This window comes from Toxorhynchites rutilus, chromosome 1 (genome assembly GCF_029784135.1).
Source record: "Toxorhynchites rutilus septentrionalis strain SRP chromosome 1, ASM2978413v1, whole genome shotgun sequence".
In the NCBI taxonomy this organism is placed as follows: Eukaryota; Metazoa; Arthropoda; class Insecta; order Diptera; family Culicidae; genus Toxorhynchites; species Toxorhynchites rutilus.
The window spans coordinates 33,052,939-33,070,444 of record NC_073744.1 but is presented as its reverse complement, the minus strand read 5'-3'; the positions used below and the strand labels follow the sequence as shown (position 1 = coordinate 33,070,444).

Below are 17,506 nucleotides of genomic sequence, written 5' to 3'. Positions count from 1 at the left end.
TGTCTTGTCTGTCTTGTCTGTCTTGTCTGTCTTGTCTGTCTTGTTTTTATTTTATAATACCACTCCGGGTTGCGTGGGTCTCCGTAGCCACATTGAAATCCTACACTGAAAAAAATCAATTTTAAAAACTAAAAGTTGATTTTCTCAAAGTGGTCATCTCAGATTTTGATGAAATGCTAAATAAATGGTAGATAAATATGTGCCCTACAACTCTGAAACTTGTGCATATTTAAGGCAAAAAAAATTTCTAACAAAATCTTTTTCAATATTTTATTGAAATTAAATTTATTTCTTTTTTCAGTGCAGAAAGCCAACCCAAAATATAAAAAAATTATAATAATAAAAATGGAGGTCATTATTTCGAATCAAATGTAATAAAACTTATGACATTTTTTGCCATTAAATTCATTTTTAATTCATCTGATCTTATACCATGTACATTAGGGTGCAAATGAATGTATGGGAAAAAAACGACCCTAAAATTTCAAAAAGGTAACCCTATATAAAATGTTCACCACCTCGAAAAAACACTCTATACAAAATATCAGCTCAATCGGACTTAAGGGAGAGTGGCGCAAAGCGGTCATAGTTTGAGTTTTTTGAAAATCGAAAAATCACCCAAGGAAATCGGGGTTTTGAAAAAAAAAACACTTTTGATGCCAAATGTCTTAAAATAGCATAAAACGTCGAGATCTAGTGTTATATCGAAACAATTTTTTGTCAAAGATCGACACTTTTTTTCGGAATTCAAGACGAAACGTGTGGTTTCAAGTGCCAATACAAATATTTATCTCGATTTTTCATTCGGAACTTGTTGCGAAAGGTTGATTTGCACGATAATATTCCCTATGCAAAATATTAGCTCATTCGAACTTTATTTATTAGTGTTGCAGACGTTAAAATTTGAGTTTTTGGAAAAATCACCGGAAATCGGAGTTTTCAAAAAAAAATTTGATTAAAAACCAATTTTGTCAAAAATTGACTTTACAGATGAAAAAATAAGTAAAAACAACTTTTTAAGTTAAACGGTTTAATTGTGATTAAACATAATAATGTACTAAAAGCTAGAAAATAATTAGGCAAGTAGCAGTCAGCAGTTATCACACCTCTCCTTCATTAGTCTAGGGCATTGATAAGAGTAAGATAAAATCTTGGGACATATGGTGAAGTCGCTAATTGTGGATAATGGAAATCCAACGTGCCTCACGATTTTATTTTAGTCTTATCAATGCCCTAGACTAATGGAAGAAAGGTGTGATAACTGCTAACTGCTACTTGCCTAATTATTTTCTAGCTTTTAGTACATTATTATGTTTAATCGCAATTAAACCGTTTAACTTAAAAAGTTTTTTACTTATTTTATTTTCTAGTTTCTAGTACATTATCTGTTTCATTAGAATATTTCTATACAATAAAACCGTTGTACTGTATTCTATCAGTCAAATAATTTCATTTGATACCAATATTGAGTGGATTGCAGAAAATACACAGTGTGTTCTCCAAGTCAATTTCGTTCGTTTGATACACATATCTTAATCAACCGTTATTTTTTTTTTGAGATGATATGGAATATCATCTATTTTGTAGCGGTGATCAAATTGGATTTTTCAAGATAATCCGTTTTAAAATGACAGCAGAGATAAAGGTATTTTATAAATTCGGTCAGTTCATATTGGTCTAATTTATATTAATGTGGGACAACCCTACAGACATACAAACATACATACGAACTGTTCAAGCTAAATAAAACCATTTAATAAAGTAAGTTGCTATTCTGTGATTGCGGCCATCTTGGATTTGTATTTTTCATGATCTACTGTGATCTACTATTCTAGTCCTTTCATTTGATACTCATATTAATCGGGTTCTGAGAAAATATGCAGCCTGCCATTTGATAGTGGCAGCCCTCATAGATTTGCATTTTTCATAAATAACTACTAGTCAAGCCCTTTCATTTGATACCCATATTAACGGGGTTTTGACATAATATGTAGTCCGCCATTTTGTAGTGGCAGCCATCTTGGATTTGCATTTTTCACAAATAATCGTGTTCTACTATTCAAGCCCTTTCATTTGATATCCATATTAATGAGGTTTTGAGAAAATAGGTAGTCCGCCATTTTGTAGTGGCAGCCATCTTGGATTTACATTTATCAGCAATAACCGTATTCTACTAGTCAAGCCCATCCATTTGGTACCCATATTAATGAAGTTTTGAGAAAATATGTAATCCGCTATTTTGTAGTGGCAGCCATCTTGGATTTGAATTTTTCTTATATAACCGTATTCTAAGCCCTTTCATTTGATACCCATATTGATGGGGTTTTGGAAAACCTATATTGATGAGGTTTTGAGAAAATATGCGATCCGCCATTTTGTAGCGGCAGCCATCTTGGATTTTCAAGATCAGGAAATACACAGTTTTATAATGACTACAGCGATAAAGGTGTGTTCCAAATTTCAGATCAATCGGTCAACAGGTAGGGGGTCAAATTTCTATTAATGTGGGTTAGCGCTACATAAAACATAAAACCGTTTAAAAAACGACCAAGCGCAAAAAAAATCTTTTTTTGACAATTTTTTTTTCGAGATAACAGTAAATCTCGACGGGTAATGCTATTTTAAGACATTTGGCATCAACATTTTTTTTTGAAAACCCTCATTTTCGGTGATCTTTCGTTTTTCAAAAAAATGAAATTTTAATGTCTTCGACACTAATACATGAAGTTCGAATGAGCTAATGTTTTGCATAGGGCATATTATCGTGCACATCAACATTTCGCAGCAAGTTCCGATAGAATAATCGAGATTACTATTTTTCTTGGTACCCAAAACCATATTTTCATCTGCAGGAATGAGGCATTGAAATCGCGTGATGTATAGTTCCTCAAGTTCACTTGCCTTTTTTGTATGCTGTTCTTTGGATACGTAGCAGAAATTCAACTTCGTGATACATTTGTTATTTTGTTTAACTGCCCACATTAACTGCAAACATCGGGCTGTTGTGCTATTAATTATACAACAATGATCAAATTAACTGTCTCCGCTGTCCGGTCTAACTGAACAATGTAACAGAAGGAAAATCTTACGCCTAAATGGATACTGTGTGATTTACAATATGTAAAGGCCGTACTCGAAAAAAATGCAACAGACAAAAATGATCAGGCTAATGAAATCACAAACCTGTATATGAACTGATACTCGCTCAGAAATCTATTTCAAGAACATCATTTGATATTTACTGGAACGGACACGGTTTGCTGGGGAGCGTCGAATGACAACGAAGTGTCTTTGTCAGGGCAGGTGGAGAAAGAGTTTGGATCGAGTTGACCCCAAAGGGCCTTCTCAGGGCAAGAGACGAATGATATGCAATCTTTTGAAGTCTCTATAAATCAACAACAACAAAAAGAAGATGAGGAAGAAATCCATTTAGTTGTGACAGGGAAGTAACATGAGTATGGTCTAGCTAGCTCGCCAGGTACTATGATCTTCTCTCCTAATCCCATTTCTTTTCTGCTACCGAATTGAACGGAGTCGCATTTTGCCATTCTGGAGAAAGAGATAGTGGCTTCCGGTTCATTGAAAACCGCCCTTGGAGACCGAAAACGGAGTTAGTGAAGTGGAGTTAGATGAAGAAAGTGTTAGAAACTAAGATCGTGTCAGAGCGAAATGGCGATAGTAAAAGATCATATAAAGCGGAAACGGAAACGGGAACGAACCGTACCCTTCACGTTAGAGATCGCGAGTTCAATTCTCAACGAAAGCAAATGTTGCCTTCTCCGGATTCCTTTGTTTCTAAATATGGAAATCAAACACGTTTTCTCGGCTCCTTTGAACTTAAGTAACTGAGCCTGTAAAAATAAACGAATTAATAAAAAAAAAACACGTTTTCAATAGAAATTCACTGCAAGTGATGAAGATCAACTTAACGTTCGTGATAATCACCTGAAATTATTGACAGTAATGGAAGTGCCTGAATGCAGGCTTTCCGAAATTCGTTCATGCTCTATTCGATCAATATACTTGACAAAGCTCACGCGTCTCGACTCTTGTGTTATACTCATTATGACAGTTATGGTGTTGAGTTTCAACAGAAGAGAATTCATCCGACACTGGGAAAAAGCTAATGTCTTCATTCGTGAACAGATTTTGATAATTTGTGGCACTGACTTGCATTAATCAATTAAGCAAATCCTATCCGCATTGACCTTACCCAACTGGGAACAACTCTATTTCGGTTGCGCAATTACACGACATTTGACCCGGAGTGATCAAAATAAAACACCATATGCCCAGTGGAATTGAATTTTTAAAACATTTTCAATGCCCGGAGTTGACAGCAACAGGAAGCCATTTTACAACTTCGCGGAGCACCATTTGAAAAACCCCGGCCTAGATTAATGAACAAACAAGAGTTTGAGAGTGCACTCCGGATAAAAAGTTTTTCCTCAGCTCCTCGCTATCATCTTTGTGGGACGACTGTAATAGCAGATTCCGATTCAGATTCAGGTGAAAGATTCAGTTTTTTTTTATTCCAAATAAAACTCTCAGTTACAAATTCCGGATTCTGAATCTACTGCATGGGCTGAAAAGTCCCGGAATTTTTCAACAGATGGCACCACTAGAAAATGAACAAGATTCATCTGTCACTAGCTTATTTGTGAAGTTTCATGATATTTCGTCTATTTGCTCACGAATTACAGTTGTTTCAGTGTCACTACCTGAGCATTCGTATAGAAAATGGAAAAAGAGGGATATCGTATTTTGATCAAACATTGTTTTTTGATGGGAAAAATTCCTGAACAATCAATGCAGTGGTTGACGAAATGTTATTCCACTTCTGATTCTTCGAGAACAACAGTTCAGCGGTGGTTAAGTGAATTTAAAACGGGCGGTACAAGCACTGAAGATGCACCACGCTCTGGAAGGCCAAAAGAGGCTACGAATCCAGAAATCGTAAAACAAGTGCATCGACTCGTTTTGAACGATCGTAAAGTGAAGTTGCGCGAGTTAGCTGAGGCCGTAGGCCATTCAAAAGAACAAGTGGGATACATTTTGGGTGCCGCGTTTGCTGACCGTCGACCAAAAACAGCGGCGCGTTCATGAATTAACAGCCGATTTGGCGTTGTTGAAGCGTAATAGAGTGGACTTCTTTTGACGTTTTGTGACAATGGATAAAACGTGGATCCATAACCATACTCCTGAGTCCAATGGGCAGTCGGCAGAGCGGCACTGAGGCATATTTTGAAGACTTAGACGTTTCGTACTTCAGAAAGGGATTCGAAATGTTGGAAACTCGTTATGCAAACAAGTGTGTTTCCCTCGAAGGAAACTATGTTGAGGAATAAATACAGCTTTGCCCAAAAAAACGATTGTTTTCTTTAAAAAATTTGGGAATTTTCAGCCAATGTTGTTCAAATTAAGTAGTCCCGTTTTCCAAACACTGGTTTATATTTTAAATCAAATTTCAAATTCTTAAAATTCCAATACATATATGTTCATCTAACGGAAATGGTTATTTTGTATCGATCTTGCAGCGTGTTTGGAAACACCATATTTTAAACAGAACAACCTTGAAGAAGTATTCGATCTCGGCAAGACAAAGCAGGTGAGTTATTGAGCGTGTCCCCCAAATCGTCTCGCTCGACAAATTAATATAAATGCCCGGAGTTGACAGCAACAGGAAGCCATTCTCCCCTAAATGACTTGTATCGACCGCCCGAAACTCTTCCGCAACAGAAGACACCACTCTGACTGGGCCATGCCTGGGTTCAGCAGCAAATTTGTCTTACTTCCACCACTGTTCCAACAGCGGGACTGTCTCAGCCACGACTAAATCGAATAAATTTTCCTTACCTTTCACGTCCCGGCGTTATTTATTTCCTTCCGATGAAAACGGCGCAGCGGTGAATTGTACACCCAGGCTGTTGCCCTCGAACCACACCGAGCCCAGTCACCAGTCAAGGATCAGTGGCACGGGGGATCCGTGGTAACCGCGTGAGATGAAGCAGAAGAAAATCCAAATAGAATTCGATTGGAATTTGATTCTCGGTCTGGTGCACCGTTTTTTCTCTCTCTCTCTCCTTCTGTTCGTTTCCAGCTACTGGAAACTGTTTCTGGAAGGACTCCCGACTGGCGGCACAAATAAGCTTCGCAATGGCCGTTTGCTGCAGCCCCGCAGAGTTATGCCCTCGTGTTCGCTCTCTTACGGGATGCACTTTTCATCACATACCTCCGCGCAAAATGGCTTCCCTAATCGTGCAGCCATGGGATGGAAATTTCTTCACGGAATCGGTGTGTCTGTGTATTCGCCTGGAAAAGAGGAACGGCAGAAAAATGGACGGTTGAAAGTTCTGTAAAATTTATGTCAATTGAATTATATGGTTCATTGTGAAATTTATTTCGATTCCATTCCGCGCGCTATGCGGTGGAAATTTGTTATTCCGGTATTTTTCGGTGCGGAAATTGTTCATTAAACATTGATTCGACCGGAAGCACAGTCCCCATTGACGGCTCGATGACTGCGGAATATGTTGCAACTTTTAGACGTTCAATTCTGGGCCCCCTCGAAGGGTTCCGAGATTTGGGTCGATCTATACAACTGATGAGGGAATAAAAACATGAAAATGTGACCGACTAATGTTTTCATACAAGCCCGTTTTCCCAACCTTGGAAAGTAATGGCAAGACAAAAATGGTTTCCAGTACGAAAAGAATAACAAAAAAAAACGGTTGACGACTTCATCCGGCTGTATTTGATGGAACGCGCAATGACCGTAATGGAATGGATAACATCAACATTAGTCCGAGAGGCCACGGTCCGGTCCGAACACATCCAACAAGGGACAAACCACCACGCACCCTCCAAATGCAATGTCATCAGCGCGAGTCGTCGGTCGGAAGTTAGCTGTCCCCAAAACGAATGATGGTATTCATTCCATTTCAAGTGCCGCATCTTTTGATGGTGGAAAAAGCGCTCGCCAGAGAAAAAAAAATTCTCCGGCTGGCAGGAAATTAAAGCCCAGAGATGGGATGTGTTTCGCCATTTTTACGTCCCATGGTGGACACTCGATGGAGGTGACCAAAAATAAAAACCTCGCTCTTCGATGACCCAGTGAAAAGTTTGAGGGGATTAAAAAATGGCGCATTTGTTCGGACTTAGGTACGCGTGGGGAAACTCGCAGTTGGTTGCACGGTGCTACGCAGTCCGACATTTTAAAATAATAGACGGGTGGTGTCCGAAACATGACCGCATCGTTGTAGTAAGACTATGAAATCGTTAGACGTTATCTGACATCTATATCGTGTGCTATGAGTGAAACGAAAAAAGAGAAGAGAAAAGCTCTCCGCCTTCCGGAGATACGGCTGCTTCTAACACATTTTTTCACGAAGGACTACGCCTTCTATTAAGGGTGCCAGATCTGAAAACGAGTCACGTTTTTATGAAATAATATTAGCGGTGGCAACGAATTGTGATGATTCGCAAACCAATCGGAATCTATCGGAAATTATCTGAGTTTGTTCGATATTTCATGCACTGCAATCCTCTCGTCTTTAAATGGTTTAAAATTAGAACTTGTTTTCTTAAATGCTTATAAGAGGCTTTAAACTTCACAGTTCATTCGCCCCTAATGAAAATTGAAAGCATTCCCATTTTCCCATACATTTATTCTGCTCATTTGTGTGCTTTCTTACCTGTACCTTCTAAAAAGTCTCGTCTTTTTCTCAATTTCACCGTATTTTGAGTACAGATAGGAAATATTTACTTCTTAGTAATTATTTTCAAAAAAAATGTCATCGAATAAAAATATTGAACATACAATGGACAGTTCGCGGGTTGCAGAGTTACTACTTTTTCGAACCGTTTTAGGAGGAGCATCGTTCCAATCATATTAGTTTCAATCTGGACGTCAATAAATGGCTCACAAATCGCCTTTACGCACCAAGCTGTAAATTTTCATGCAAAATACGACTTATGGTGCGCTTGGAAATGTTTATTTCGATTGATGGACGCTTTTTTGCGAAAAGAATTGCGCCGAATGCATGAGATTGTGCAGCCGTACCTACATTGAACGCCCCTCTTAAGGTCTATCTTCAACATCAATTGTTTCTTTATACCGTTGTAGTGTACGGAACACGAACCGTTCATTGATAGAAAGCGATTTGGACAAGTCGTTATTCTGTTTCGCCGTCTTCTCGCACTTAACTAACGTGACAGTTGCCACACACTTCTCGTACAGATTGACCTTCATCGTTGTTAGGAAACAGAACAAATACTGATGTGACAGTTAAACTTCAAGAAAGTCAAGCAGGGACATCTTGTAATTTTTGTTGTTAATATTGATTTTGTTATTAGAATTTTGAACATTAAAGAAAAGAAGCATTTTTGTTCCTAAAAATCTTTTACAATACTGCGTTGGGGTACATGGAAAAATGGAAGGCTAGTCAAGGAGAACCACGGAAGTATAAATGTGGCCTTAGTAAAGAACTTTCTGTTCAGCTAGATGAAAACATTTTGTTTGATGAATGAACAACGATTCTTTTACGATAACAAATTCCACTTTATATAATATGTGATTTTCAAAACTATGTTATTTTTTGTGTTTGGGTAAATTGAATTTGAAATCATGAGTTTTTGGGTAAAAGAACATCAATAACTTTGAGCAGGATTAAGATATTGATTAATTATGCATCGCAAAATGTTGGTATTGATAAGCTCTGAAAGTCGTACGAAGACCGTTTTGATGTAGAATTTGAAATATAGAAGTTAAAGCAAAAAAATCCGTTTTTTCATGGTTACCCTAATGCAACTTAGATAGAAAGCGCCAAAAACAACTTTGTGGGAGATATTTGTTCTTTAGATAAAAACTGTCTTCAACAAAGTTGTTACATATGATAGAGCACTCATTTTTATGTTATCAAAAATAGGGTGCCCAAAATTGTCGATTAAATAAAAAATCTAACTTTCTCATCTTTATAGATATAGGTAAACATAGTTTGACAATGTTGTAGCCCCAGTTATTTTAAACGACTTTGTAGAACAAAGCTTTTTTCTAACCTTTAATATAATCGACTTAGCGCTTTTTTTCTAAGTTGCATTAGGATAACCATGAAAAAACGGGTTTTTTTTGCTTTCACTTTCATATTTCAAATTCTACATCAAAACTGTCTTCGTATGACTTTTAGAGCTTATCAATCCCAACTTTTTGCGATGCAGAACTTGTCAATATCTTAATTCTACTTAAAGTTATTGATGTTTTTTTACCCAAAAACTCATGATTTCAATTTTAATTTACTTTTCTTACTTACAAAAAATATCATAGTGTTGAAAATCACACATCATGTAGAGTGAAATATACTCTTTCAAATGCCGTCAATAAACTTTGTTTATGTTTGCCCCAGAAAGAATGACGAACAATTGAAGAGAGCTTATTTTTGGGGAAGAAATATCAATAACTTTGGGTGAAGTTGAGATATTGACAAGTTCTCGCAAAATATTTGTATAAGTAAGCTCTAAAAGTCTTTCGAAGACAGTTTGTATGTAGAATTTGAAATATAAAAGTTAGAGCAAAAAAACATTTTTTTTTTCATGGTTACCCTAACGTAACTTAGAAAAAGGCGCTATATCGGCTATTTCAAGAGATAAAAAACTCTGTTCTACAAAGATGTCTCAAATAACTGGGACAACAACATTGTCGAATTATGTTTACCTCTATCTATAAAGATAAGAAAGTTATATTTTTTATTCCATCGACAATTTTGGTCACCCTATTTTAGATAACATAAAAATGAGCGCTCTATCATATTCAACAACTTTGTCGAAAACAGTTTTGGTCTAGAGAATAACTGTCGATCTTTAAATGCTAATTTCAAGTTAAATGCACCTCCTGGACCATTGTGCAATGGTACTTGGTGTTGATTCTTGCAGCAATGTTCTGCAATCGCCGTTCCACCGAAAAAGTCTGATGCGAAGTCGATCCATGTTTCGACTGTGGTATATGATTTCAGGATCACAAAGTTAATCCTGTCTACAACGCCGTTTTATGTCTCCCCCCAGGTTTCAGTCGCAATAAATCCTTCGATCAGCATAGGTCAAGCTTTTGACTATATTCGATCACATCTCTACTCATCGTGTAGACAGTCTACTCTCAACTCTAATACTCTTCGGAAATCTGCTCAGAAACCTCTCTGGACGGAGACAGTTACTATGGCGACCGCTTTACACGCTGCAGTTTGTTCATGATGTCCTTCGCGCGTAGCCGAAGCAAAGTTTCTCTGTGTTGAGTGCTGTTCACTGAACTATTTAAATGCGCAATGAAAGCCAATATTCTGAAGAAAGCCTTAATTACGAATGGATCAATACGATGACAGGAAACTCAGAACAATGAGAAATGCAACATCTCCTTGAAAACTCAAATATCTTCGTTCAAAAAAGGTGATTTTTTAAACCGGACAAACCATGATAGGAGGTGTATCAACCATGAACATAATTTATTTTTGAAGAAAATCGTAAAAAAACATCAAAAATTTAACAATTTGAACGCCTTATGGTATTATTAGCAACAAGAGACTTGGGAGTTTTCAACAAACATAAACTCGTCTTGATTACATGTGATTTTCATGAAGAAAAATCGATTTGCATTTACTAGTTGCGTGAACACACAAAATCGGACAAACCAACTTCATTTTTCTTATACCCAATGGAGTTCATGGAGTGAGTCTGATGAGCACCGTTGGTGCTAAATGAGTTTACACACTCTTCCGCAAAGAGATAACAAAAACAAAAAACTTCCCATTCAATTATTCTTCGGAATAAAATAAATAAAAGCCTTCCGCATCCGTTACTCTCAAGGACACCTCACCCTTCCTCGACAGGGAACAACCAGCCAGCCCACGATGCCAAAAGAGCTCCCGATATGATGTGCCGTGTCGCCGTAATTGGATTTACAATGTGGGCTCCGCGATAAAGGTTAATGTTTAGAGTGAACCTTGATTTCGGATTCCTCCGTACGAGACGACGGGACGCACACGTCGAGGCGTCGTGGCCACAAGCGAACAGGGTGGGGAGGAACCCAAAAGCGAGGCGGCGATACTTTGAAATCAATTTCGAGCCGCCTGCCAAACGCAAGTGAGCTGGAACAGGTGCGTCGTTTATGGATGATGGAAGAACGAGAAGTTTGGCGGAGAGTGGAAGTTCGTTACCACTTCGAGAGACCATCGTCAAGTGTGACGACTTTTAAAAAAAAAAGATGCGAACGTTACACGGTCTATTAGACCTACCGTTTTCGTTATATTGATTCTGATGTTTGGGGTGGATTTAATGGCTGGTTGTGGGATGTGGTGAGGTTATGAGTGGAACACTTTGCAAATTCGAGCAAACTGGTTCCCCTCTCTGTCGCAACAATTTCGCCGATAATCACCGGTGTTATGAAATTGTGGGACAGATTGGGGGCACATCAGGGTGAATTTAAGAGTTCAGCTCCTCTCCAGTATATTGTAATTGTGTTGAATCGTTTTACTTTCGCAATAACTTTCGCTGCAATTGTCCCTTGAAATATAATGCATCCGGGCGGAAAAAGCGCTCGCAACAAAAAGCACCCTCTGAATAGCCCTAATGATCACTCATTTTCAACTTTATCTAATTCATTATGTTTACTTCCGTCATCGTCTCCGCGCACTTCATGTTGATCACTCGTTGCGGGGAGAGCAAAAACAGACCGGAATACCGCGTGCTCTTTTGCCTTCCGCAAGCGTTTTTTATCCTCTTTCGAGAGGGAGCCCTTTTGTGCACCCATCGGATGTCCTGTCAGCATATTTTTGGCTGCCATTATCACCATGCGTTCACATCCGGCCCCGTCCACACAAATGACCGTTGACCGATGTGAGACGCCATTAGGGGTGAAAAAAGGAGGCGCATTTAGTTGGAAGTGGATCTCTAGACTGTCGCATAATTATTTCCCATTTGCGTCACCATAAATGTATTTTTATTTAATAAAAGTCATGGTTGTGATTAATCGAATCGGATCTGGGCGGGCAGTTTGCTTATTCCCGGGATTAGTGCTTCCCGGGATTTGAATCTTAATGACACTCCAATCATACATCTCCAATTCTGCAAGAAAAAAGTTTACTCACGCGCGCCCTTCTTGTGTAGACATGTCATTCGAACCATGATTTGTGTGTTTTTTTTGCTGTTGCCTCCGCTAGAGCGATAATAAAATCGTTACGAAGCGGAAAATTAGATCCCATCGGGAAGCTGCCTCTCAGTGACAAACATAATATTATACTTATTCGTCAAATTCAAGATTTGAGGAGCTCTTGATTTATGCAAAGCTGATCGGAGCAATCAGTTGAACATTCGGAGGTTTTTATTCAACACGCGGTAACGAAAGCAATCAGTGATTGAAATAAAATTGACTATTTGCCACCGGAATTGCCCAACCATTTATTGAATCATCAAGTTACTCGGAGAAGTAAAATCAAAACATGTAAAACAACTTTTAATAAGTTAACACATTAAGGACCACACGTTTTGGGGCAAACTTGAACGCTTCATTTGTTCGAATTCCACGAATGAGATCGTTTCCTTCGGTGTGGATGAGACGAAGGTGAGCCATCGGTAGGTCTTGTTAGATTCTTGGCAAACCAAGGATTTAACCATCAAGAGTAGAAAACACGGGTTATTTCGTGATCCATCCGTAACAGACGGAACGCGAAACACGAGAAATCTCGTGAGCGGTCCGCAATGTGTTAATGTTCAATAACGTCTGACACACAGACATAATGTTGCCATCAATCGATCAGACGAACGAACGGATTGTTTCGTAATGCATCGAAATCAAGGTACTTAACACTTTAAGGACCGAGAAGAAATATGTAAGACATACGCCTGGGACCGCACGATTTGACTTGTGTGAAGTTGCTAGCTTTGCAACTTTTTGAAAGTTCAGCAGATAAAAGTTTTTGTTGCGTGCAAATTTCTGTTCAACATCTTGCCGGATTTAATGAATAATGAATTATTTCAGTTGAAATAAAATGATTCAAAATCATGCTCATTAGATAGAGAATTGAATCATTCATCTTTCCACATAATTCATTTTTTTCTTAATCGTGACAGAGAAAAGTTATAGACTGAAACGTGAGCTTGGGTCAATATATGAAAATATACAGAATTTTGAAAATTAAAAAAAGTTGTTCGAATAGAGTTATCGTAGTTATTCGATAGAGAAATATTTTTTCTATCTTCCAGCCACAATTTAATTAATCGGTAAAGGGTCTGAGAAAAGTTATAGGCCAAGTTGTATTGGAGGGACTCAACCGCGAGTAATCGGTTTTCTACCTTACTAACCATAGAATTTATAAATAGAAAAAAGATAGAAAAAAATAACCTTACTAACCATAGAATTGAGAAGACGCACCACGCTAGATATGGGGTACAGACTAGGGGGGCGTTGCTGATTAATGGTCAGCTGCATCCCAATAGGAAGTATCCCGTGTCGGGCACAGGTACAGAGCATTGGAGACAGCAACATCACAATTACGAAAACACTTGTAATACTAACCTCGAGCCAACCGCGAGTAATCGGTAACATATTACTAACATAGTTATAAGGCAAACATTGTCGAAATATTGAACTCCCGGCCCCGTCAGGTTGACGCCATATGAGCCTTAATAAAAATATATATTTTGGATAAAAAAAAACCATACAATTCGGAAATTGTTTATATATAGTTATAAAAATATAGTTAAGAATTCGGCTCCTTAGAACTAATGTAACTGAGCCTGTAAAAATAAACGAATTAATAAAAAAAAATAAGTTGTATGGGAAAAAATAATTATTTTGAAGAAAATTTATAAAAGTTATTTGAAAGGACCCAAAACACATTGAAATATAAGTTATATATTTTTATTTATCTTTAGCCAAATTTTCATTGGTCCGAAAAGGGTATGAGAAAAGTGATTGGCTAAAACGTTCACGAGTGGTACGAGGGAAAGGGTCTGGCTTGGTAAGGAAGTAAAAAGTCAAAAGGAAGTAAAAAATTCTATTGTATAGAAATTTTGACTGTTTTTCGAATCCCTATCCATAGGATCAATGGTGAAAATCATACCTTTCTTAATAGCTTTGAGATGAAAGATTTAAAAAGATACTGAAAGTGTATCTTACTATGATATATCGAGAAATATAATCAAAAAATAAATTCCTCAAAAATTGAAGTACTAAAAAAAATCTTGAAATATTGATTTTTTTTAGTATTTAGAGATTCAGTACTACTATAATTCGTATTTAAATGTGTTCCTACGCCTTTTATATGAATGTGTGAAAATTTGAGAAAATACTCAAAGAACATCTACAGGGAAACTTCGATATAACGTACCCTCGTTATAACGTACCCTCGATATAACGTACCCATTTCCAAAGTGTAAAGGAAATAAATTCAATATTTTTTCCTGATATAACAATGAATTATCTGTATTGTGATGCTAAAACAAGTTTTGTACCTTCAATCAATCCAGAAATACAGATGGTTTTGTGATTCTAAATGAATCAAGCTTTAATCAACAGTAAGAAGGGAAACATCATGAGAAAGGCTGGCTTCGTCTTCTGATTGAAGTTATTCATTAACTTTACTAAAACAGTAACACAATAATGTGTTATAGACTACGTTTGTGAGTACTTTATTCTGCTTCGATATAACGTACAATTCGATACAACGTACAATTTTGAAAGTGAAATGTACGTTATATCGAAGTTTACCTTACTATGGTGTACCGCGACAAATTATAACAAAATTCTATTCCCTGCGTAAAAAAATTATGGGTGTATAGAATTCGAAACTTTTCGTTCACACAATAATATCTCAGTACTGAATGGTCCACAACAACGTTATATCTTTGAAAAAACAGAAAGAAATCGATTTCTTTTCTTTCCGATATTTCTATCTACTACATTTACATACATCGAAATAAAAATTTCTCCGTAAAATATTCCATGTAAATTATGCTTTAAAGAAATTAATATCCCATATTCATGCGTTGATATTTCACGATTTTAAAGCATTTCAAAAATCGCCTAAAAATTTCGACTTCGCACTCTGTTCCTTCATTTTTTTTTTTCGAGTGTGAAAAAGTTCTTTTTTCATTTTCAATAAATGTGGAGGCGATCTGGCGTAGTGGTAACATCCATGCCTCTCACGCTAAAGGTCACGAGTTCAATTCTCACTCCCGACATTCTTCCAAAAATGGAAGTAAAAGTGACGAACCAGCCGAATGAGTTGAAAGTCACTATAATACAGATAATAAAAAAAAAAAAAAATTTCGATAAATTTATTAATTTCTTTCCTTCAACTTGTATACATTTTGGCCCACACCTTTTCTCAGACTCTTTCAAAGAACTTTTTTCAATTTTCTTCAACATAAATTATTTTTCCCATACAACTTGGCTTGTAACTTTTGTCATACCCTTTTTCGATCAATAAAATTGTGGCTGGAAGATAGGTAAAATAACTTCGATAACTTTATTCGAACAACTTTTTTGATTTTCAAAATTCTGTAAATTTTCCTATATTGACCCATGCTCACGTTTCAGTCCATAACTTTTCTCTGTCACGATCAGGAAAAAAATGAATTGTGAGGAAAGATGATTGGTTCAATTCTCTATCCAATGAGCATTATTTTGAAGGTTGTTACTTGATAAACAATTGAAATAATTCATTATTCATTAAATCCAGGAAGACATTGAACAGAAACTTGCACGCAACAATAACTTTTATCTGTTAATTTCACACAAGTCCGTATAGAAGGAACGCGAAAACGAGAAATCTCGTCAGCGGTCCTCAAAGTGTTAAGCGCTTACGATGATAACATCAACTACTAAATTAAAAATAAGTAAAAAAAAACCTTTCAAGTTAAAGTAAAAGTAAAAGCAAAAAAAAAAATAGGCAAGTCGCAGTTAGTATCTCTCACACCCATCTTTCAATCCTTCATTAATCTAGGGCATTGATGGAACTAAAATAAAACAGTGTCAATGCAACAAATGTAGCACTTGGAGTAAATAAATGAGATTTTTTTCATGCTAATAAAATCGATTTTTTTTCTACAATGAGTATTTTAGATGGTATAGATTTTTGGAAGAAAAAGTATAGATGAGAAAAATTTTTAACCACTCTGGTACTCTGCGCGTTGTTGTGGCCTCCAATCCACGTGCTACTGTTGAAATGTTGGCCGACGAGTTTAACATCAGCGAGAGTTCACACCATTCTGAACGAAAAACTCGGTAAGAGCAAGATCTGCGCGAAGTTTGTTCCACATTTTTTAACGCCAGAGCAAAAAATTCGTCGAGTGGAAGCATCGGAAACTCTCATCGAAATGGCGGATTCGGACCCAAATTTTTGGATAAAATTATCACGGGTGACGAATCATGGTACATTAAAACAGAATCATGGTACAACTAAATGACAGTCGATGGAGTGGAGGGGTCGCAGCGAGGGGAGGTCGACCGAAATTCGCGCGCTGAAATCGAAAATCAAGACCTAGTTGATCGCGTTTTTCGATTCTCAGGCCATTATCCATAGAGAATTTGTGCCTCCAGGACAAAAGTGTTCTGGAACGATTATTGGCACGGATACGGCGCGTGCGGCCCGATCAATGCCGATCTGGAGAAGGGTGACTGTTCTCACCCATCCCCATCTATTCTCCGGACATCGTCCCGGCAGACCTTTTCTTGTTTCCCAAGCTAAAGAAAGCTTTGAAAGCAATTCAACGAAATGTGACGCGTATTATGAACTCCATACCTCCATACTGAACTTACGACACCTCTACGAACGTTCAAAAATTTGTGTGGAAAGAGAAGGCCTATATGTAGAAAACTAATAAATATCTTTTGAGTATCTCGTTTTTTCTGTGTTTTAAAAAATAGTCCCGGAACATTTTGAATGAACTGTGTATTTCAGTCAATGGAGAATATTTCGTAGGGCAGAATGTATTACATTCATTTTTGATTGGGATTGTCCATCAAAACTATAATTTTCCTAGGTTGAATGATGCCAGAACTGTTGATAGATTCCTTACAGTTGCTGATAACGGTTTTACTTCGTCGTCTCATATTTATACATCCGATATATCAAATACATTTCCCCTATTTACCTTTACAAGATACCCGGGCCATATTCCAAAAGGACCATCCATATTTGATTTGTTGATATTTATTAAACCCAGAAAATGACTGATCTTTGGTAGCACTCATCGCATTGTTCCCAAATTCATATCCATACACGCCAAACGACCCTAATCCGAAAGCGCACCTTTTTATGGTACACACAAAAATTGTAATACATCAACCTTGATGTTCTTTCAATGTACCTTTTCGAAACCCGTCCCAAAACCTTATTGTTATCTTTCCGTGCATTCCTATCGTAGCAGTAATGGAAAAAATGCTCCCAACCATTCATCGAACCTGACGCGACCCGGCCAACGTCCAGGCCAGGTTCCCGGGCCACTACTTTCATGCGAC

The 17,506-nt window shown here is 37.3% G+C and overlaps 1 protein-coding gene across 3 annotated transcripts in view; it reads right to left on the bottom strand.

Moving 5' to 3' along the window:
- The window catches only part of LOC129764827 (uncharacterized), a 576,657-nt gene that overhangs the window by 383,486 nt on the left and 175,665 nt on the right, over positions 1-17,506 (bottom strand). For all 3 annotated transcript variants that reach the window (XM_055764341.1, XM_055764359.1, XM_055764351.1), the window contains exon 2: positions 5,857-6,312. The gene's annotated coding sequence lies outside the window, so the exon portion shown is untranslated. The remainder of the gene's footprint in view (positions 1-5,856; positions 6,313-17,506) is intronic.